Source organism: Camelus ferus, chromosome 2, assembly GCF_009834535.1.
Source record: "Camelus ferus isolate YT-003-E chromosome 2, BCGSAC_Cfer_1.0, whole genome shotgun sequence".
NCBI classification, from domain to species: domain Eukaryota; kingdom Metazoa; phylum Chordata; class Mammalia; order Artiodactyla; family Camelidae; genus Camelus; species Camelus ferus.
In genome coordinates, this window is record NC_045697.1 from 28,982,232 (window position 1) to 29,005,331 (window position 23,100).

General features: G+C 42.4%; 1 protein-coding gene across 1 annotated transcript in view; it reads left to right on the plus strand.

Moving 5' to 3' along the window:
- The window catches only part of CHRNA9 (cholinergic receptor nicotinic alpha 9 subunit), a 69,036-nt gene that overhangs the window by 519 nt on the left and 45,417 nt on the right, over positions 1–23,100 (plus strand). The window lies entirely within an intron of this gene.

Genomic DNA, 23,100 nt, shown 5'->3' on the forward strand with positions numbered 1-23,100 from the left:
TTGGCATTGCTAAGTAGTGTTGAATATTTTACACCCTTGACCTAGATATTTCATGCCCTGGAGATATGCTTGCATAGATTTCCTGGCAAGCCTGTATGAGAATGTTCTTAGTAGCATTGTAGGGGATAGCAAAAACTAGAAAGAACCCACTGTCATCCAAAGGGAATGTCTAAATGTTGGTATGTTCACACATAGAATACTATGCAACAATCAAAATGAACTATAGCTATACATACCAATATAAATAAATGTAGACAAAGTTGAAAATAAAGCAAGTAGTGGGGGATGGGTGTAGCTCAGTGATAGAGTGCATGCTTAGCAGCATGAAGTCCTGGGTTCAATCCCCAGTACCTCCACTTAAAAAAAAGAAAGAAAAATAAAAGATTAAAAAACTAGTAGCAATATATATATATATAGTATGATTCCATTTATATGAAGTTAAAATTCAAGCAAAACTTAATATAATAGGGTCAAAAACATTTAAGCATGGAAATGATTAACACAGCATTTAAATAAGTGGTTACCTCTTCTGGGGAGGGAAGGGAATACAATTGAGCAGGGTCACCCAGGGGTGTCACAGGTATTGGTAATGTTCTATTTCTTAAGTTTGGGAAGTGGGTACATGAATGATCATTTAATTTTTTCTGTTACTTATTCTTCAAAAACTTATGTGTTTTTTTACAACTCTTGTGTATGCCTAATATAATTTATAATTTTGAAAGTTTTTAAAAAGTTCAGATTCTACAGTCAAATTGCCAGAACTTGAATTCCAGCTCTGACACTCCCTAGCTTTGCAGTCTTGTGCAAGTTAACTAGCCTCTGCACATTGGTTTCCTCATCCGTAAAGTGGAGAAAATAATATGATAGGGTGGTGAGGATTAAAGGAATGAATACAGGTGAAGGTTGCACTACGTCTGGCACATACTAAGTCTGCAATAAATGGCAGCTATACCATTCAGTTGCCATATTATACACGGCAGAGCTGGGAGGATCCTGCTCTGTGGTGGATGAAGACATTAAGATCTTTCCGAAGCTCTGTGAGTTGGTGGCAGACTCAGCCCACCTCACTCTCCCTACCACCCTTTGGGTGCTCTTTCTCTAAGCTTCATGAAGAGAGAGGTTTTGTTTTACTTGTTCACTTTTCACAAGTTCACTTTTCAATCCAGTTTTCCTGTACTTTATAATTTGCAAGATTTTTTCTTAGCACGAAGCAGGTACATTTCAGCATTTTATAGAAGGGATCAGCAAAGGCTCCGTTCACTGGTTTATTCATTCAGCATTTACTGGGATCCTTATGTTGGCTATGGGGGTGATTCAAAGTAGAGGACTCAGTCACTACATGAGATAACCCGAGCATCTCGCCATCACTGATTTACCATGTTGTTTCATAACTATGTGTTTCTGTTTCCATTCCCCCATGGGACCAGGACATTTTTAGCACCAAGACTGCAAACTGCCAAAGCTGCTGCTTTTATGGAGTTTAGGATCTAGTTAGGTGGGGATAGCTGTGTATGTGCAGATAATTATGCAAACAAATCAGATAAATGTGGATGGGTGGTCAGTGCTATAAAGAAATGAATTAGGAAAAGGGAGAGGGAACACTGGATAGTTTATTCTTCTAACTGAGAAGCCTGGATGATGTAGATAAACTACATCATTTAAAAATAAACCATCCCTCTGAAAAAGAAAGCAGGCTTAACTTTTTCTCTGCTGGCCTCAAAAAAGGGACACATATGCTTTTCACAATAATCAGTGTTCAATACCCAGTTCCCTCCAGAAGTGACTGACTTCACTGGGGATTCCAACCCATCTGACTATTGGGTTAGGGCTGTTCCAAGGGATGGATTAGCAAATAGACTGGCATAGAAAAGTGACAGGATTTACAGAAGCAGGGTGGTGCTGGGGGCTTACATAGAAAAGTTTCCAATGGATTCTGAAAACAAGGAAGGAAATGACTAGAACTCAGGGTCTAGATAGGACTCAAAGTAAAGCAAGAGCTTGCCTGCTGGGCCCTGTAGAGCAATTCCAAGAATCTGTCCATGTACATGGTAGCACGGGCTTAAGAAGCAGCCATGTTACAGCAAGCTAGAGCCCATCTGCTGATGCAGTTGGAGAGCTCGCCCTTTATGGTTTAAATAGAACATGGTAAGGTGCCCCAATCTGTCTTCTGTCTGTGGAACTTTCACACTGATGGAAAAAGGCAGAGGTGCAATTGACAAGTGAGTCACCGGAATTAACCAAAGGGCAGTTGTTGGATTGTAAAGCTGTAATCTCAGGGAACTAAAGATTTACTGAGTATTTTGATTCAAGATATTTTTAAAAAAATTTTCAGAAAGCCCTCCACTGTGTGCATGAACTTCTCAGGCAGGTACATCTCTCCCTCTCCCTTTCTCCTTCTCATCATTTCTCTCTGCAGCCAGGTACCCGTGCCACCCATCTTTGGTATCTCCAGCATCAAAAATGGTGCTGTGCCCACAGTACATGCAGAACTCTTACTTCTTGAGTGAATCAATCCTCATTACCATCATCTCACACATTCATTCATATAGCACTTTGAAAGTGCCCAAAGTGCTTTTCCATGTCTTATGGAATTAGCCAGTATTTGCTTAGCACTCTATAAACGATCAAGTACTTCATATATGGTGTCTCAGATGACCTCACAACAATGCTGTGGGTTATTATTATTTGGCCCGTTTTATAGGCAAGAAAGCTAAGGCTCAGGAGGGCTACGTGACTCATCTCTGTGCACCTAACTCATACTTGGCGGAATCAGGATCGTACTTGGAACTCTTGGCTCCAAACTCCCCTTCTTCTGCTCTGCTAGGCTTTCTTCTGACGCTCCAGATGACACTGTGAAGGAGGAGAGAGAGAGATGCGACCCAGGGAGGCGATGTGACATGTCCTGGCCACGCACACAGCTGCTGACCAGAAGCGAGGTCTCTGTGTCTAAGCCCTGGCGGTCACTATTATCATCCTTATTATCAGAACACATTTAGCAAAAGAATTGAACCCGCTCCTGTGTGATTGTCTACTAAGCGCTCATTAGATGAGTTAACAGACATAGATTGTATCTCTGCTTGACAAATGGAAAAGCTTGAAAGAAGGAAGTTATCTGTTAATCCAGTACCCAAACCATGTTTGTAATACTTCTCTGGATACTGCATGAAAATGCACACTGAGTTTTTTTTCTCTCCCTCTGTTAGTGTATATACTTCCATTCAGGGTCTAAGATCTAAGTCAATATGGCTGGAACATTTTCTTCTGCTTCTCTATTATTTTGTCATATTATTACAATTATTATACTATATAGTATTAGTTTATATAATATAATATAGTATATTATATTGTATATTATTACTATTATTATATTATATTAATATGCTATTACTAGCTCACATTTTTGGAATTGGAAGAGACCTCAGGGAGGATTTAGCTCAACCTCATCACTTTGCAGACGAAGAAACTGACTCTCTAGCTGCCCAGGGACATACACGTGGCTTCAGGAAAAACTGGGACTTGAGGCCCAGGTTTTGTCTCCCAGCCTCTACCTTTGAGCTCTAGACTCCGTGTCCATTTGTTTCAGGTTTCAATGATGGAAATTTATTTTTTTTTCCCTTTTATCACTCATTTTTATTTTGTTTTTTTAAATTGAAGTATAGTCAGTTTACAATGTTGTGTTAATCTCTGGTGTACAGCATAGTGAATCAGCTATATATATATATATCTATATATATAGGTATATATATATATTCCTTTTCATGGTCTTTTCTAATGATAGAAGTCTAAAGGTTTACCCTTCTCTTAAAATGTCAGAGGCAATGGCAGGTGATTAAAAAAAAAGAAGAAAATGTCAGTGGGAAAGACCAGCCCATGAAACCAGCAACAGTAGAGGCGCAGAAAGACCCAGAACACGGCAGCCAGCCAGCAGCGCCGCCTTGCCTGTTATTATAAGCTCAACAGTCAGAGCTATGAGCCTTGAATCACTCAGGGCTGGGGCTTCAGGGGCTCCGGGGGAACCTGAAGGATGTTCTTCCTTCCTCCACCCAAATGCTCAGAAGGGAAATCTGCAAGCCAGCCTGGTTGGAACAGGTTAAAGGAATTATAAAGGAAAGATTCTTTGCACAGGTATATATTTCTACATCTGTCTCTCCCAGATTATACAAATATTGCATGCTCATTGTTGAAAAAATTAGAAAGCAAAAGACAATTAAAATGACTCCAATAATCCCTGTTCCGTCAATTTTTGTATTTACCTCTCCAGAATTTTTTCTTATATGCATACACGTGTATTTTTACAAAAATAGGATCGTATGGTACAACCTAATTTCCAATCTGTTTTTTTTTCATTTACTGTCTTGTGAACAGCTTTTAATGTCAGCTTGTTAATGAGTATACATACTCCTACGCTGTTGTCTGTACAGGCAGTATGGTAACTATCCCAGATTTTTCCGAGGAACCTGTAACGACATGCTTGTTAATTGCATCTGTGGGCATCTATTGAACTTTGTACTGGAAATATGTGTGTGTGTGTGTGTGTGTGTGTGTGTGTGTGTGTGTGTGTGGCCTTGCTTAAAGCCACAGTAAAAACCACAGATATATCTGGCACTATGTACTTTATGTATGTTAAATTGTTTTCTTGTGAGCACCCAAGAGGAAGGTACTATTTTCATCCCTATTTCACAGATAAGGAAACTTACCCAAGGTCAGACACCTAGCATGTGTCAGAGTCAAGATTCCGTCCAGGCAATCTGTCTCAAGTCTGTGCTCCTGACGGTTCCACACTCCAGCTCCTTGGTTACATAACTGGGAGGGCCTGTAGGAACACCCAGTCCCAGAAAGAAAAGTCTTAGTATGACAGATGTGAAGTCCAGAGATGTCTTTACTTTCCTATCAAGTCACCTGTGAGTTCATTACAGAGTTTGACGACCATCCATCCAGCTCTTCTTTCTCTGGTCTTCTTTGCCCATCTTTTCCCCTCTGCCATCCTCCCATCTTTTTGTACCTTCTCTGCCCCTCCTGTAGGCTTAGACTCCATGCAGAAGGTCCCTGGTGGAGGCTTATGTCCTTCAGAGTGAAACAGCTATGACACAAACACACCTTCCCTTGATTACTATTGACACGTGTCAGACAGAACTATTCGATGTTAGGCTCTCACAGCCACTTTCCTCCATTTTACCAGACTTCCTCCCAGGAAGGGCTGGGAGGGGGCTCTGGGGAGGAAGGAAGAGGGGTGAGGGGGGAAGAAAACCCTCATCCTGCCACAACACAGAGCCTCGGATTTTGCTCTGCTTTGATGCCAACATCTCTGATTCTCCCTGGTTCGTTCTGAAGTTTGGGGGTGGGGAAGGGAGGAGGGCATGAATGTGGCTGAGCCTCTAAGCTGTGGCGTGGCTCTGAGAAGCTGTTCGATGAGGACTCTTGAATGGACACACTATTTCCCTCCCCTCCAAAAAATGACAGTCATCTTGGTTGAGGCTGTTGTTAGAGCTGACTGGCTGGAGGTTTGTGCAGAACGGACTCAGGGTCTCTTCTCTGCCAGGGTGTTCTCAGAATGGAACTTTTCACGTGACAGAGTCATCTGGCCTTTCTGATGGGTCTGTGATCTGATTAAACTACTGCGGTAAAAGACCTTTTCTTTCTTTTTAAAATTTCCAATCATTGCAGACCAAAACTGCTTAAAAGCACAATAAATTCCTAGAAGGAAAAAAGACAAAGAATTAAAAGGAAAAAAATGAAGTAAAAAAAGACCGAAATACGCAAGTCCTATTTTTTAATATTAGATTCAACAGACATTACCCAACTGTTAAAAAATTTTCTAAATACATACTCTTGATTTCTGTGCTTCTCTTGCTGTGGTCCAGTAACAGTTTGCAGACCTGCCTTGTCTGGTTTTTGGACCACACTTTGAGCAGCTTTGATCTAGTTCACTCATTCCTTCTCTGTTTGGGAAAGTTCATTCACTCATTTCTTCTCTGAATAAACATTTATTAAGCAGCTATTATAGGCGGGGTATGTAGGTTGATCCTGCTTTCTTGGGATTACTCTGACACATGATTTTGTGTTATTACTACATACTTAAATTGCAACAGTCATGTAATACATCATTATAATGTGATGTTGACTGTAATAGCATTAAAAAGAAAAATTGTCCCAGATTAAGACCCTTTCCATGTATGATGTAATTCAAAACCTCCTTCTGGGAAGAAAATCAGTGTTTTCAATAAAACACCTACGCAATTTTCTGACAGATTGTAATGAGATAAAGACTTGCTCTGGGAAATTAGTCACCCTTGCACCTCCTTCCCCCATTCCCAGCTGACCATCAGACAACAGTCTAGTTGACCTTTAGCTATACATTCTTTTCTTTCCGTGTCTAGTCTGATTCTCTGGCCATTCCTGTCAAGTGTGAATCTTTGAAATGGATTCCTAGGGACCCTTTCCCTTGAAGAAGGGCTGCAATAAATACAGTTTGACACATGATCATATCTAAAGAGACAGGAGGAGAGAATTTTGATGGGTTGGTGGAGTTGGTGGGAGCAAGCTTTATAATATTTCTGAGTCTCAGTTTTTTCATCTATGAAATGAAGAGAGTAATACCTCAGGTTGTGAGGATCAGGTGAGGCACTGAATGGAAGGAGCTTGGTATGTAATGAGAGTGTACCAAGTGTTCACCTTGTTATGGTGATGACGGTGCACACCTGGTCTCCTTGAAGTCAGAAGCCCTGTGGTACCAGGTTACTCCTCAGCTCCAGATGAAGCTCTGGGTCTTAGCCTGCTCTCATAGGAATGAAACCAGAAGGAACAGATCTCACCATGGGGCTCAGAAAAGCGACTGCCTAGAGCAGCGAAAGCCCAGTCCCTCGGGGGAGGCGGGGGCAGCCTGAAGTGGGTAAGTCAACCAGACTTGTGTACTCACATTTCCCACACTTTCAAAGCTCCCCCAAAGGTAGAGGGGAGGGAACTAAGCTAGAATCAGCTTGGGGCTGATTTTGGCTGAAAGACTTGGGCCACAGCAGGTGTTTGAGCTGGAAGCCAGCCAAGCCGACTCACCGCACAGCTGCGGGAGGAGGCAGCGGCCTCCTGTGGTCGCAGTTCTGACGCTGTTACCCAGGCTTCGTTTCTGGGCTGTCCTCTTCCACAGCCTTCCTTTTAGCTCGAGGCTCGGGCCTAGGGGCCCAGCGAGGCTGCAGTATTCTGCGGGGTCTGTTTCCTTCTTTCTGCCCTCTGTAGAAGATGATCACTTGTTATGTAGTGAATAATTTTTCTCCTTCAACCTCCATCTCCTTCTGCTGAGAAAGTGAGGTCTGTGTGTAAGAGGCCCTGGAAGAGGCGTGAGGGAGAGATGGAGGAGTGGTCAAGGGAGAGGGAGGAGAGGAGTTGGGAGTCTGGCCCATGTCCCCAGCCCACATTATACGGTGGAGACTTACACACCGACCGTTCTCTGCCATGGCCCCTGTGGTAAAGGGAAGAGGAGGAGGCAGGAGGATCTGAGGGTGAGGCAGCTGGTCCAGCGCCGCTAGCCTGCAGGGCACCTTTGTAAGGATTAGAAAATGTGCCTGCTCTGGGTGCACATGGCCCCTCTGCAGCCCACAGAGCTCGGCAAGCCCGGCACAGGCTCAGTTTCAGTCTCCACTGTCCCTTCTACCTAGAGTTTTGTTCAGTGAACAGCCTGCACGACGGGGACCAGCAGTCCTGACTGGGGGAAGACTGGCCCCAAACGCTGTGAAAGATGAGGACTGACAAGAAACTGAGATAAGAGAAGAGGTAAACCTGCCCTTGGTTATGGCTACCATGTCTGGTGTGTATAAGATACAGTCCATCTCTGGAGAGGAAGCCTCATTACTAGGCAGCTCCTCTTACTCAGAGTACAGCCCTTTACTTCCTCCACAAGGCATCAGTCAAACCCTGTGTAATCTAGTTCTCCCCCTTCTCTTCCACCAAACTTGGACTCTGTCCCCCTTCCTTTGAGCTCCCTAGGAAGAGGCTTCCTGGGCTTCAGAGTGAAATTTCCACTCTCAGCATTTCTACTACTAATATTCAACTACCTCTTACAGGAAAACTCTAGTGCCTCATTCTGCTGAAAGAATCTCTTTTTTTCCCTCTTACCAAATGACATCTCTTTTAGGAAGAAAGACAGAAAAAAGATAAGAGGGCAAAGAAACACGAGAGTGGAGAAAATCCTGCCTAGCCACACATAAGTTTTTGCTTTAATTCTTTTCTTCCCCTCTTGGAGAGAACATCTAAAATGTTCATCAGATTCTCAAAAGAGTCCATGATTCTCAAACCTCAAGAGACATAGCTATAAAATGATTCATGAAATCCAAACAAAAGGGGCACAGAAATTGCAGGGAGGGTTTATCAAATTTACTTTAACCACTGTCTGATTTCAGAGGATTATCTAGTTTCTTTTAGACCACGAGCAGAAACGCTGCTGCTTATTTCCCTGTCTGGCTTGGATGGCCCCCAGAATCACATTATTCTAATTGCCAACCAGCAGGCGTCCTGTTTTTTAACCCCTCATCCTCTACTAGGTCACCAGAATTGTAATCCTAAAGTGTATCTTTCTCCACCAAACTCCAAGCAGCTCACTGGTGTTAGACTCCTCCATCATCTGGCCCGCCCAGCCTCTCTGACTTGATCTTGCTTTGCTCTCTAGCCAGCCCTGCATGCCAGCCAGGTTGGTCTACGTACTGCCCACCACATGGGCATCATGACCATCTGCCTCCAGGTCTTCAGTCATAACCTAGACCCTTGTCACCCTTTTCTCCTTGATTTCCCAGAAGCTTCTCATCATCTAAGGCCAGCTCTCTGAAGTGGTGTACGTTCTATGTTCCCACAGCACCCCGTTTCCCCCACCATGGACCCCATGACTGTGTGCTGTTGCTCTTGCCTGCCCTGTCCCTCTCTCCCGCTGGTCAGTGAGTTTCTTCAGGACAGGGCCTGTGTCTGGCCAACATTCCCAACATTGCCTGGAACTTAGTAAGTGCTTGATAAATGTTTGTTGGATAACCAAAGTCTTCCCTGACAGTTACAGTGCATGACTTCCCACCTCCCAGGGCTGTATTTCCCCAAACTTCTATTATATTCACTGTTTGTACCAGAGGCTGATGATCAGAATTACTGGGAGAGTTCTTATAAAATACAAATTCTCAGAGCTCTGTCCTAGCTCTACTGAATCAGAATCTAGAGGGGTGGGCCCCAGAATCTGTAGCCCTACAAAGTTCCCTAGATGGCTCTGATAATCTAGTTTGCCTTTTACATCAGCAGTTCTCAAAATTTTTAGGCTTAGGGCCACTTTACACTCTTAAAAATCATTGAAAAATCTAAGGAGTTTTCGTTGATATGGGTTGTAGTTAATGTTAACCAAACTAAAATGACAATGGATAAATGCCAAAATATATACTAATTCATTTTAAATAATAATAAAGCCATTAAATGTTAGCATAAACAACACATTCTTAAAGAATAACTATATTTTCCTAAACAAAAATTTTAATGAGAAGAGTACCATTGTTTAATATTTTTGCAAATTATTTTAATGTCTAACTTAATAGATGATAGTTGCATCTAATATCTGTTTCTGCATTTGATCTGGGGCAAGTTGCATTGCATAGTTTTGGATGAAATATATATGAAGATAATTCAGCTTCACACAAAGACAAATATTTTAATAGCATTTTCAGATCATTGTGGATATTTTTCATTGAAAGTACTCCAAAAATTGATATTACAGTTTCTTAAAGGTTAGTTGTAATGTGGAATCTGAAACCATCTCTATGAAATCTGTATACTTGTGGAGAATGAATGAAATAGGTAAGTCCTTAGTATTATTATGAATAATTCAAACTTTTTTTTGAGGATTCTATAGCAATTTACTGTTTATTATTTCTAAAACTTTTTCATGAAAATTCACATATATAACACATCCTCAAACATTTTAAAGGCATTATCAAGCATTATCACTCTAAATAACTGACATTTTTTGAGCAAATTTATGAGCACTTACATCACAGAGAGTCTTGTAGAGCCCTGGGGGTTCCTGAATCACACTTTGAGAAACTGCTATATTTCACAACATTTAGCACTTATATCTTGTTCTCAGAATGCTTAATTCATTCAATAAGTGTGGCTAAATGCTATGTGCCAGGTGGTGTTCTGGGCATTGAGGTTCTAAATGTAACTGATCCCACTACCAAATTATATTGAAGACAGTGGCCCCAGTTTCAGAGATGCCTCCTGAGAACCCAGTTTCAGGGCTGCTGTGGGGCATTCCACACCTTTGTGTAAATTAGAAAAAGTCACTTCCTCTGAAGAGATGCGTCTTATGGGCACATACTTCTGCAAGCAGAGCCCCCTGCTTCCGGTGGACATCACCCTGCTCTGGACACAGGGCTTGGTGAGAGGACTGTGGGTAGAATTGCAGCCACTACTCACTTGTTGGCTGGGTACTTTTATGCAGTGAAAAACTGAGGCAACTGCTCATGGTAGCCTTCCATGTTTTATATTTCTCTTGACCTCTAAGCTGGTAAGCCTCAGAACCAGAATTTGAAGCCCAGCAGTGAGGCTCCAGAAAGTTCCAGTAAGTCTGTGACCTTAACCACCAGACTCTGCAATTCCTGGTGCATAGTGAATGCTCCCCATGTGCCAGGGGCATGGGTAGTAGTTGTAGTATTACATCCTCTTAGGCTTAGCAGATTCTGTTAACAGATTTATATAGACTTGACAAATGTACTTCCTAAAGACAATAAAAATAGCTGAACTTATTTCATATAGGGACATAGACACAGTTAACTTTACAAATATATACTCAACAACTACAAGGAATGCTGGTCCACTTTAATACTAATTACTAAAACTCTGTTCCTGGGGTGTCGATGAACCTCTCAGCCAAGTGACATCATTGTCTGGGCACTGTTTTCAACTGTGTCAAATGCTACTGATGTTCAAGTGAAAGAGAACTGCGAATTGGCTTTTGGATTTATTAACGTAGTAGTCACCTTATCAAGAGCAGTTTCATTCGAAAGGGGTTGGCAAAGGCTTGATTGGCATGCGTTCCATAGAGAATTTTTCGATTGGGTCTAACTGAAATGTTAAAGAATGGGACCTTCATCGGTTGGATTTCTGTAGCACTCTGCATTTTGTGTGGCTGTATTTCACACCTTTGCTACTGCATGAATCTGGGCGAAGGCTGGAGACGCAGTTCTGCAGTTGCCTTCAGATTGGTGGGGGGACTCACTCTCTGCGGCTGAGTGATGAGACTACCTGCAACGTGGTGAGCTAAGAATAGATGAGGTCTGGGGGATTCTCTCAGCATCTAATCAAAGATCATACAGCCCAGCAAGTACAGACAGCCTGAAGATGACCCAGGGCACAAGGATGTGGTTGGTGGGGGTGGAGGAGGGAGGGAGGAAGACCAAGAGGGAGAGGGCAGGTGAATTTTTCATTGCTTCCAAGATTCATCTGAACAGAGATTAAAACTTTGTGGAAGGGGCCAGGAGAGAACAAAACACAGCCTGGCAAAATCAAGCTTGGACTGGCTCCACGTGGCCATGGCCCTATGTTCTCCCAGCTGCAGTGTTTTCAATTATGAAAGGAGGGGACTGGTCTCTGACCTTGAAAGTCTTTTCTGGTGCTCTGAGCTGGTATCACATGACTGTAAGTTCTACAGGTTGAGAGCAATTATTTTTTTAAAAACTTTTTTTTTTTCTAGTTTTTCTTCCTAACAAGAAGGGAAGAATGTGTCAGAAGTGAACATTTCTTGGAACCCATAGTACATACAAAGAATAGTAACATGAAACTGTCTTTTCATTAATGTTCTAATATGTCTCTTTCAGCCTTTCTGGATATTTAACATGCTTTCCTATGATGTTTTATAAATTTATATCAAGGGTATATGATATAAAGTTTAAAAGCCAGGTTTTAGCATCATCAGATGAATCTGAGTTTAAGTTCTTTCATGGCCTTTGGTTAGTTGTGTGACCAAAGGCAAATTATGTAGCTTTTCCAAATCCCTGCTTTCTGAAACATAAAATTGGAGATAATACAAATACTTTTCTCATGGGTTTCTGTGGGAATTAGGTGAGGTAAATGAGGGTTAAGAGCTTAACATTGGGTCTGGCACATAGTAGGCACTCATTAGCTGCTCTTACCACTATGACCAACACCATCATCATCTATGAAATAGGAAAGGGCAAAAAGAATCAACCGTTTTACAGATGGGAAAAACCAGAGTTTTATATTCAACTGGTAAGAATAGGAAGAGAACTACGTCCCACCTGCTCGTTGATGAAGCTGTCTTTAGTCAGTAGCTCCCTTCTTCCATCGTTAAAATAAACCACAAAAGCATCCACACCCTCCTTTGGATGAATGTTAGAGTGGACGGAGGGTCTTCTACTCGGTGGTAGAATCCGGGACAGGGAGCCCTTCCTTTCCATGTGCAACCAGAGGGGGCATGCCGAGTGTGAGTGTGGCTGTGACACACAGTGTGCAGACGTTCCACTGCACAACTTGGAACCAGGAGAAATGGGATTATGCTGTTTACCAGATTGGCTGAACACAGCGTTCTGTCCCTGGTGAGGATGAAACCTTTGTTTATTTCCCCTGATACAGTCTGATCCAGCACTAGAAGTGGGATTTTGTTTTGTTCTGTTTGCTTTTTAACAACAAGAAGGAATGAATGTGGGTTTGGGAGTGGGAGTGAGAGAAAGAATCCCAGTATAAATATCGGATTGCAGGTTCTAAGAGAATAAAAATTTTTGCTTATAAAAATAAAAATTTTGCAATAAAACATACCAATACTCAAATTTATTGATATATACCAGTAAAATAATATACTGTGATTCACTTTGAGCAATGGCCTACAAATACTTACATTTTTATGACAGTGTAGCATAATGATCTGCATTTTCCAAACTTTAAAATTATAGTATATTTGTTAATAATGTTATTAAAATCTTATAAACCCGGAATGGCAACAATTTATATTATTCAATATTCCGTTACAATCATTTGCAATGTGTAGTTGTATCTTTGTAGAATGGCAATTAATGTGTATATACTATTTTGTGTACATATTTTTTCATTTAACATTATTTTCTGAGCAAATGTTCATGTTTTCCCATGGTGATACTCATTTTATGGCTAAGTATTTCATTGCTTGAGTAGATGCCGTGAATATCTAAATGTTTTTGCCTTTATCTTATTTCTCTGGGGTCTCTTCAATAGATGTTTATACCTTGGTCAGAAGGTATACATATTTCATAATTCTTATCAAAGTTATTCAATACTTAACCTCTTGATGTTGTTTTGGTCCCCATCCGTTCTTAGGATAGTTCTAAAATAATAATCTCCTTTAAAGTTAGCTTTAATTGATAATCATTTACTAGAACAATGTAAAGATTAGAATAATTCTCACAAGGCAAAGGGACTAAAGTAACTTTATTGAGCCTCTACTAGGGGCAGTTTGTATCTCTCTAAGCAATACGCATGGATTTAGTTAATAAGTGGGAAATCTGGGCTTTAAACCTTATCAGTCTAGCTCCAGAGTTTATGCCCTAGACCACTGTCTGTTTTGCTAAAACTAACTCAGTTCTTAAAGACTCTTCTAAGGCATGTGTAATTAACCCCATTTTACAGAGAAAACTGAAGCCAAGAGGGTTTAAATCAAGAGCTCAAACTGAGGTATATAGATGCGGTCAATACCGGACGACAGTTTTTTCCTCCACTCTCTCATTTTGCTTATAATATATAGCTCTCTCAATCTCTATTAATAGTCATGGTTATAAGAACTCTTTTAGTTTACTTTTAACCCAATGATGAGAAAAAGACCACCTCAGGAATGACAATTAATGAAATGTTACTAGTGAGAGTCGAAGTCTCTCAATTAGACAACACAAACAATTTAAAATGGAAAATGAACATTCTTGTTGAAGTTCATAGGTAAAGTGGCTGTAGGTAATGTTTAAGGCATGACTTTGTCAGGCCTGCCTGTGGTTCAAACAGTTAAGTCACTTGAGTTCCCAGCCTCTATTTCTTCATCTTTAAAATGGGGACAATAACATCTACCTCATCACATTGTATAGAGAGGTCACGCACTGAAGCACATGTAACTGCTCAGTAAGTGTTACCCACCATGAAACATTATTATGATGATGATGATGGTCCCATAACTCTCATCATTGTTCTGTTCCTTTAGAAAATAGAACCGCAAAAGAGTATATAAATTAAAAAAAAAAAAGGCAATTAATGTCAAGTATCACTCGGCTTCTGTATCAGAGAGAAAATAGGGAACAGTGGCAGAAGCAGTAGGGAGCTGCAGAATTCACGTCTCATCTCAGGGGACTGCTTACCCCTGCTAAGTGCTGCCACGTGGGACAGCATGCCCAGTATGGCCAGGTACATCAGTTAGCTACTGCTACATAACAAACTATGCCAAAACTCAGTAGCTTAAAACAATTAGCATTGATTATTTATCCACAATCTGTGGATCAGGTGGGTGGTTCTAGTCTTGGCTGGATTCACTCATGCAGGTGTGATCAGCTGGCAGGGTAGCTCTGGGTTGGCTTTCCTGAACTTGGATAGGCTCTTTCCTGTCTTGGCTTGGACAACCGAGATAATTTATCTTTGTTCGATATGATCTCCCATTTTCCAGTAGGCCAACCCAAGCTTGTTCACATGGGGTCTTAGCAGGTTTCTGAGAGATGTGTCCAAGGCCTCTTAGGTCCAGGCCCAGGATTGGCACACTGTCATTTCTGTCATACCCTATTGGCCAAGGCAAGTCACAAGGCTGATCCAGAGGAAAAGGGTACGGATACAAACTCCAGCCCTTTTATGGGAAAAGCTGTAGGGTGACACTGCAAATTGTGTGGACAAAGGGAGGGGTGAAGAACTAAGGCCCTTTTAGAGATCTATCTGCTATATCCAATATTCCAAGTTTCTAGGAGAAGCCAGACATCTAGATCTTTATGTGAAATCTTCCTGAGTATTAAGTATTAGCAACTAATTTACAACTTTTAAGACAGTGGTAGGCCAACACTCTGTGGCTGAACATGTCACCTCTGGGCTGGATGTGGTCTGTGGGCCCTTTGCAACCTCTGGTAAATAGTTTGTTCCTGTTTCCACCGTCATTGGCTGAGAAGGAGATTTGACCCTGGGGCTGTCTTAACTTTAGGTCCACATTCATTCAGCAAACATTTGCATGCCTTCCAAGTACAGGCTTTGACAAACAAAGATAAATAAAGCATAAAACCTTCCTTGAAGGGAGTTCAGTTCAAAAGTAGGGAACAATATGCAAATAAACATTTAATTCATGTGATTAAATGCTACAGATTGATTAATGTAACTCTGGGTCTCTCTCTCTCTCTTTGCCCTTTTATACATACCACACTTTGAAGGTGGGGCAAATGATCTCACTGTTAAATTTGGGGAAAACACCTGGGTATGTTTGGCTCGGTCCTTTTCCGTATACTCTTGGGGCCAGGCCTGGCCAAGGAGAGTGCATGTTCTCTGACCCTTCCTGCTGAAAACTCTCCCAGAGCAGGTGCTGGCCTCTATCCACCCCCTGCCCCTGGTGAGCACTGCTGAGAATGGGTGGGAAATCCACCTGATTCTGGCATCCAGGAAGCAAGCTCATTTAACCCATAGTTTTAGGAGACTAAGCCATGTCCTTCCAGCCAGCTTTATCAGTAACAAAGGTGACATCTTGGCCTCCAGCTTTCTCTTCTATTTTATTTCTTAACTTGTTCAGACCCAGGTAGGGAAGAGAAATATTATTCATTGAGGGACAGCCTCAGAGGCCTCAATGGTACTGTGGTTACGATTAGAGTGCGTATATGTACACACTCTATAGCCTTCTCTACATACAGACACAGACACACACATGGCACTGTGGGGACCCTGACTGCTCATACCTTCACCATGCTGCCTCCCAGAACTCAGCCTTGAGTCTGAATGTACCTAAGTGGGGATGTAAGTCTCACGTTCAAAGGAAATAGAAATGTTCTTAATCCAAATAAAACCCCAAACACATTCTATGAAGCCACCATTACCTTGTTACCAAAACCAGACAAAGACACTACCCAAAAAGAAAATTATGGCCAATATCTCTGATGAATATAGAATAGATGCAAAAATTCTCAACAAAATATTAGCAACCTGGATCCAATAGCATTAAAAAATACCATACAGTACAATCAAGTTGGATTCATCCCAGGGACACAAGAGTGGTTCAACATACACAAATCAACACGATGCACCACATCAACAAAAGAAAGGACAAACAAAAGCTGGCATGGAAAGCATGGGGCAGCACTTCCTATCGCATTATGAAATTACCTGTTACATATATATTTTTCATTTCCTCTGATACTTTTTTTGTGTGTGTCTATTTTTTTTTTTTTTTATTGAAGTATGGTCTGTTACAACCTGTTATATTTTGACACATAATTTTCCTTTTGGGAGTCTCTCTAGATTTCATCTGCTTTGATCCCACTCTAGTTTCTGTTCCCACGTTGCTACCAAAGGCTTATGTTTCCCAAGAGAAAGTGGGTTTGATTTCAAAGGATTCCTTAGGCTGCCTCCTGGGTCTGAGAATGTCATGCGCTTACTCACCAAAGGGGTTCTGACCACCTGCCATGTGGTGGGTGCTGTGCTGGGTTGGGGGCGGGGGTGACAACGGAACAGGGAGCTGCATCCCTGCCCTCAGCGAGCTGCCACCTCCCAGGAAAACATGAAGCCAAGCGAGGAAAGTGGGCATCCTGAGTGTGCCAGGGCGCAGGGCGGAGGAAGGCATTAGGGCTGCGGTTCTCAGTGTCAGGCTGAAATTGAGGAACCCTCTCTTTTGTTCTGACCATTTTCATCTTTCACAGTGTTTGCTTTTTTCCCCCTGGTAATGCTCCTTGTCTGCTGTGTTGTGAAGACAGTTTGAGAGGAACCTTCCAACCACCCTTTGATCATTTTCCATCTGTCAATCTTGAGTGCTGACTATCGGGTGGTGCAGCTTGGGGAAGCCCATCTTCCTTACGAGCCACAGCTAGAAGTTCACCCGCTCGCTCTCCTGAATTCTCTTTGCCCTTCCTCCAACCTGTGTGCTGTGGCCAACACAGGGAGGAATTGAGTCCCATGGAAGGAATTTTCTTTCTCTCTAGCAGTTTGGCAAGATAGGCTTGAGAAGAAAGCCACATCAAAAGAGGAGGCTGCTGCCGCCCTTAGGTACCACTGTACGTCTGAGTCAGTCAGAGCCCTGGTTTCCACAAGGCGCCTGCAGCAATCTCGGGGCAGTTAATATTTTCCATTCACAAAGGTATCCGTGACCATTTTACAGTACATGTGTAAGAATCCCCATGACACAATGCCACCCATATCACCTCATGTTGACAAATCAGTTCTGCGCCCACAGCTGACTTTGGTTAATTAGCACTGTAACGTTCTAGATTCATTCTTTGACCAGGAGACATTATCTGGGGAAGTAAAATCCATGGAGTCAGATGACCTGAGTTGAAAACCCTAAATATCTTTAGGGAACTTATTAAACTTTCTAAATATCAGTTTCTGGTTCTATGAAATAATAATTTTATCGTGTGAGATAATGTTAGTACCCACCTCACAATGTAAATAAGTTTAAATAAAGGTAATGCGCTTACCATGTGGGTGGGTCACATGGAGACACAGTAAAACGTTCTCCTCTGTTAATTCTGGGGCATCTTCAGTCTTGCTGGTGACAGAGAAATACAAGAGGTAAGAAGATGTACCACTTGGTCTGAAATAGGTTGCCCACAGTGCATGGAATGTACTTTGCCCCAAGTACATTGGAAATTGCCTCCAGTACATTGAAGTTTCCCAGTCCAGTAAGGTCTTTGTGAATTGGTCCAAGACCTTAAACAAGCCAGGCACAGAGCTGCTGGTGTCTCTTCTCATCCTGGAGGCAGGGATCCGACTGCCCAACACACCTGGATGAAGCAGGAGAAACTGTACCCCAAATACTGTAGGCTGAAGCGCCAACCAGACAGAGATCTCGAGGGACATTTTTAGGAGAAGGCTCTGAGGTCAAGTTGTTGGAGAAATGGCAAAAGGGAGAGAAAAACGAGAGAGTGAAAGTAGAGAAGGTTTGACTGGACCCTCGCGCTCTGCCTGATTTTCCCTTTTTTTCCCCACCTCCTTGAAACTGGGAAGGAGACGCTCCCTGGCTGTGCTGGAGCTGCTTTAGGAAGGTGAACACAGCACACGTCTAACCTCTCATTTGGACCCTTACCGACTGTGAGAGAAACTTGTCCCAGGAAGGGGATGGGCGCACGAGTGCACAGAAGTGCTCACTGGAGCTTCTGTCTCAGAAAAGGGTGAGGAGTGCCTGGTGGGCTGGCCGGCGGCCCTGCAGTGGGGAGGCTTTTAGCATCTCATGGTGCTGTGGGAGGATGGAGCCAGCTGCGCTTACGGAGAACAGAACACCCCTCCTCTTTACATTGATTTAAGCTGATTTTCACTGTCGGGTTCTTTAATAAAAGCTCTGGGAGTGGGTTGCCATGGTTATGCTGGTTTTAACAGTTAGGAAATTAGGGCTAAGTGGCTTCCCTCAGGCCCTCCAGCTTTTAGCTGCTGCATTTGGATTTTTAACTTCTCCGGGAGACGCTGCTCTGCAGGGGGGGAAAGGATCGCAGATGGGCGTGTCTGAGGAGCCACTGGGGAGGCGGGTGAATTTGATTTGAAAGAATTTATGCTTTATCCATAGACAAGAGGTAGAAAGGGTGATAGTCCGGGGAAAGGGCTTTTAGAGTCAAGGGAAAGGGCTTTGGCGGAATCTCAGCTTTGTCATGTACCAGCGATGTGACCTTAAGCAGACGATGTGACCAACCTCTTGGAAAAGTAGGGACTCTCCAGTACGCACTTCAGAGACAACGGCGTGCACTCATAGGGTTAAAGGAGATGGATGATATGCGACCCATGGGAAGCTCCCAGGGAGCGTTATTTCACCAGGTCCTTTCTCTGCCGGTATCTCAAGGGCTCCTAGAATAACCCCAGATGCTGGTGTCCATGGCATCTAGTTTTCAGGAGGAGAGAACTGGAGCAGTTGCTCAGGGACCTCCTCCGCTGGCCTTTAAGACTGACACGTGCCTTCTCTGACTTCATCTCCCTCCCTTGCCAAGCCCAGGCTTCCTTGTACCGTCTCTACTCTGCAACCCTCTCCCCTGGCTTTTCATGAGACCAGCTCCTTCTCCTCCTTTGGGTTTCAGCTAAGGTCACCTCCTCGGAAGGACTTTTCTAATCAACCTCCCTCAATACTAGTCAATCTCTATCACTTTGTTTACTTTCTTTAACTGATACACTATGGTCGGCAATGATTTTGTTTATTGTCTTTAAACAACTCATCATCATCTGAAGTCATCATGTTTGTTATTCAACTTCCCCGACTAGAATGCAAGCTTCTATTTTTCTTACTATTCTCCTTGGATTGAACCTAATCTTGGGGCCCCTCTGGAGTCTTTGGTGGGCATTTGAGCTCTAAGGATTTAGATAGAAAAAACTCGCATCTTTATTTTTTCTAACCCCTAACTGAAATTTAGCATTTCCTTCCATCGTGAATGTCGGCAACAAACCACAGCCATATGAATTGTGCTCGAGACTTTGTCACCGACTACTGTTTTATAGATATCTTCAAATGTCACTTATGCTGGCTGCTAATATGAAGTCACAGTATTTCTTAAACCCACTGCTAGGTCTTATTATTTAAGGCAATAATAAAGAAACGTATACGTTACCTTATCACAATTTTAAAATAGTTTGGTAACTATTCCAACACACTTGGTTTCTTTTATAATTTTCTGTGTTTATTTTATGCATTTAGAAAGCATTATCCTGGGATATAATTCAACCCGTAACAGCCCTCTTTCTCTATCTTCACAGCCAGCAGTGGCAGATGGAGTCTCTCTCAAGTCTTAAATCTCTTTTGCCTCCTCTTCCATCTTATCTCTCTGGCTAAACTCTTCTTTCACTTTTTTTTCTTTTTTCTTTTATTGGAATATAGTTGATTTACACGTTGGATTAGTTTCTGGTGTACAGCACAGTGATTCAGTCATACATATATATGCATATTCTTTTTCATATTGTTTTCCATTATAGGTTATTACAAGATATTGAATATAGTTCCCTGTGCTATACAGTAGGACCTTGTTGTTTATCTACTTTATATTTAATAGTTTGTATCTGCTAACCCCAAACTCCCAATTCCTTCCTCTTTCACTTTTAAGGGCCCATTTGATTACAATGAACTCACTTGGATAATACTGGGTAATCTCCATATGGGGATAATCTCCTGGTATCAGTTCCATTCAGGAGGTCTTTTTTTGTCATATAACATGGCACAGCACAAGCTCCAGGGGACAGAGCACGGACATCTCTGAGGGGCCGTTATTCTGCCTACCATAACTGTAATATTCTTTTCAACCCTGTTTGTATTATGCTGGGAAAAAGAGGAGGTACAATTATATCTACTGTATCTAACTATAGTGGTGAGGTTTAAGTGAAATAAGTAAACTGATATAAAGTGATATTTATGTAAAATTCATCATCCTTAAAAAAAAAGACAAAACAAAACAAAACTTTAGCGTGAGAAAGTGGTCCACAGTTTCCTGACAGATTTCTAATAGAGATCACAGCACAAAAAAAGGCTATTTATCTCTGTGACCTAGAACAGTGATTGGCATATGGAGGAGCTTGATAAAAAATGAAAAATATTTCTGAATGAATGAATGAGTTCAATGAAGGGAGGTGGAGAAGGAAACAGTGACCTTGGAACTGAGCAGAACCCTATCAACCCCGCCAAGTACAAAAGGCCCCTCCATGTCCCCAGGCCTGGATCTGTGGCGAGCACAAGTCTGAGAACTGGCCTTAAGAGAATGAGATTAATACTGTTGCGCATAGTAACCTGTATCTTTGTGGGCATCAAAATAGTTGTAGCTTGTTCTGCCCGTATATGTCAGCAGGCACCTAAAACTGTCAGCGAAGAGCTGCTTCAACCCATGTCAATATATTTGACTCTAAGACCACGACACTCTTTCTCAAATTGATGTAGTTACAGAAGACAGAATTTCACCCAAAATCCCGTAGAAATGGGATGATATCTGACAGGGGGGGATTTGTAAGCAGCTCTTTGCAGAAAATCGCCCTCAGCAGGAAACCCGGTCTGCCTGTCACTCTAGCAAAGCTACATTGTAACTAACTCAGATGCTCTCATGTTCTGCTCATCTCCTGCTCTGCTCATCTCCTGCTCAAGCACATTTCAAATCTTTTGATCCACAATACCTTGCCTAGCCTTTTGGCTCTTTGCATAGATCAAAGAAGTAGAAACGAAGAATAAATATTTAACAGATGACCAGATCTCTTCCCTAGCTTCCCCTTTGGTAATCTCAGGAATAAACTTCGTGAAAAAATTGTGTGAACGAGAAAGCTTCTAAAGAAAAAATTGCAAGCCTGCACACAATGAAGGATGGCAAGGACTCTGACCCTGTCTCAATGATTAACTGAGATTACTTCCCTTCTTCCCTTTAAACTCTTTCATGGTGGAGCAGAATCTTCCGAGATGGTTTTATGGGGACCCTGAGTCCACCGTCTCCCCAGATTGCCAGCATTCTGATTAAAAGCAACGTTCCTTTCTATTAACATTTGCCCCTCTTGGGTATTGACTTTTGAGCAGCGAGCAGCTGGACTGAGTTCAGTAACATCCTAAGCAGAGGAAACAGCATTCAAAGGCTGGGGGCTCTGTTCTTTGTTATAGAAAAAGAAAAACTATCTGGTACAGTTTGAGCTTTGAGAGCTGGGGGGAGTGTTATGAGCTAACACCAACAAGGTAGCCTGTCTGAACTTCATCCTGGGGCAGTGGCAGGCTGATAGGAGGTATTAGGCAGGGCAAGAATAATGATATTTGGGTTTTTAAAAATCCCTGTGGCTGCCAAGAGGAGAGGAAAATGAAGAAAGTAAGTATAGATGTCAATTACGAGGCTACTGTAGGTGGTTTGAAATAGGCTGGGGGTGGAGGTAGAAAGAGATGGATGGATTTTGAGAGCAATTTCTGAGACGAAATAGACACCACTTGAGGGCCGATTAGAAGTAGGAGGGGAGGGAAAACAGGAAGCACAGAACGACTGTGGCTTTCCTGCCTGAGTCCCTAAGTGATGATGGCAGGTGGCTGACTGAGAGCAGGGACACAATGGGAAGGCGGAGCAAGGAATGCGGGCAGGTCCCCGGGCACATGAAGCTGCAGGTAATAGTGTTCTTATTTTGCTCAGCCTGGCTTTGCTAAAATGTCTTGTAACTAGAATGGTGGTTTGAGACCCCAGTTTTAGTCCTAGTTCGGCCACTGACTTGCTTCCTCAGGCACCTCTCTCCACTTCTTTGTTTTCTCACCTGAACAATGGAGCTATTGGCACTTGGTCCTGCGACGACACTTCACGTGCTGGAGTGACGCCCTTCTCCCACCTGCTTTCCTCCGGTCAAGTCAGGAACATCTGAGCCCTTGACTTTGCCAAAGGCATCTCAGAGTTAATGATTCTTCTCTAAGCCTTGAACGATAGTTAGGGTCTCATAGTAATATCATGATAAAATTAATTAATATTATTATTACTAATAAAAGCTAATCCATATTGATCTGTCATCCTATCTCACACACTCTGCTGAGTGCTTTATGCACATTATTCCTTTTCATTCTCTATGATAACACTGTGAGGTGGACATTATTATTATATCCAATTTACAGATAAGGAAATTGAGGCTAGGGGTTTAAATTACTCCCCCAAAGTCACACAGTTGTAGGTGGTAGAGCAGAAATTGGAACTCATGCAGTGTGACTCTAGAGTCTGTGCCCTTAATCACTACATATCCCTGCTTTCTTGGATTAATCACTGGTGTTCGCAGGAGTTATCCTGACCGCTAGGGCCTAGATTGAATCAGATCGTCTCTCCACTCCATACCTGGTGTGATGAGATGCCCTCCCTGAGATGTCTGTGAATTCAGGTGGGCTTGTGTTGCCATGGCAATCTGGCTCGGAGCTCCTGCTCTGTCAGCCCAGCTACAGGACCCAGAGCCTCTCCTTGAGTTCTACCAAGCTTTTCACTC